The following is a 1478-nucleotide window of genomic DNA, read 5'->3' as shown; positions in this document are numbered from 1 at the left end:
GAGTATAATTTTGCTCGCAATCCTACAAATTCAATCATAATTTTTCCATTATTTTCATCCTTCATTAATCCTAATACTTTTTTATTTACCAACGGTATATCATAAACGTTATCCTGAGGGTAGAAGATGGGTCCACAGCGACTGCGAGCACGACTCTGGTAAACAGATCCTGGAGCGCTGGTCTAAATATTTTGTCACTCTGTTTTTGTAATAGTATCGCTCCGTAACCACTCGCGCTTGCATCACAATGCAACTCGGTCTCGAGGTGTGGCGAAAAGATTGCTAAAATCGGTTCAGAGGACAATGCTTGCTTTAAGGTTTCAAAAACATCGAGCTCTTCTGCTCCGAATTTGAATGGAACGTTTTTTTTTTATGAGATCGTACAATGGTTTTGCGATTATTGAGAAATTAGGTATGAATCGCCTGAAATAACTCGCTAAGCCGATGAATCGATGGACCTCCTTCGCATTTCGCGGAACCGGATAATGCATTACTGAATCGACATTCTCTTTACTAGGACGAACACCATTCTTATTTATCACATATCCCAAATACGTTATCTCCGTTTGAACGAAAAAACACTTGTCTAGTCGAAATTTTAAGTGGTGCTTTCTAGCCGTCTCAAATACTTCTTTCCAACCTTGCTCAGTCCAGTAGCCTCTCCAGTGACAGCAGTTACTGGCTGCTTCTTGCTCGTCGGCGAAGATACATTGCTCGCCCCATCTGATGGCGCCACAACTACCGCCTTTGCCACCTCTGCAGGGATAACTTTCTTCACCTCCTCCTTTGCTTTTTCTTCCACTGCCTTTGTGGCTATGTTCTTGACAATCACTTCCGTGACCGCCTTCTGTTTCTCCTCTGCCTGTTTCTGTTTCGTATCCATGTCCTTCGGCGTAATACTCTCCTGCTTCTGCTCCTCCCTGGAGGCGACCACCACGGAGGGATGATGTAAGTTTTCCGACCACTCAATTCCCATATCAGCATAGTCATAGACCCGCCCTGTACCTGCAACCGGACCTGCCCATGAGCCTCTTGCCAGCCCGATTACAAACATTGAAATTCAATCTGATTATACTGTCCACCGAGACAGCGCATGAGGAGTCGATCTTCGTCGGCAGCACGCACCATGTTTTGAAATAAATTGTTATCGTCTTTCAAGACTTTAGACACCCTCGCTGGTAAAAATGTCGAGAAGCTATTTTCAATGTCGACGATTGCTCTCGTTCCGTATTTTGTTTCAATTTTCCGAATACAACTAATCTTGTATTCCTTTTGAATCTCTAATTCCGCCAACTTTTTCGTTGGAAGAAATGAGCACAAACGAGCCACTTTGTTAATTGTCGAGAAGTCGATTGCGTTCAATTAATATCGAATTTCTTCAAATTTATTAGGAGATTTTTAAGACCTCTTCTAGCTTCGATCAACTGTTTGACTTTTGTGATATTCCTTAACAGTAACTGTACTCGAACTCACGTTGC

Source organism: Cephus cinctus, unplaced genomic scaffold (genome assembly GCF_000341935.2).
Source record: "Cephus cinctus unplaced genomic scaffold, Ccin1 Ccin1_scaffold0337, whole genome shotgun sequence".
In the NCBI taxonomy this organism is placed as follows: domain Eukaryota; kingdom Metazoa; phylum Arthropoda; class Insecta; order Hymenoptera; family Cephidae; genus Cephus; species Cephus cinctus.
The sequence above is the reverse complement of the archived record's forward strand: the minus strand, read 5'-3'. Positions refer to the sequence as shown.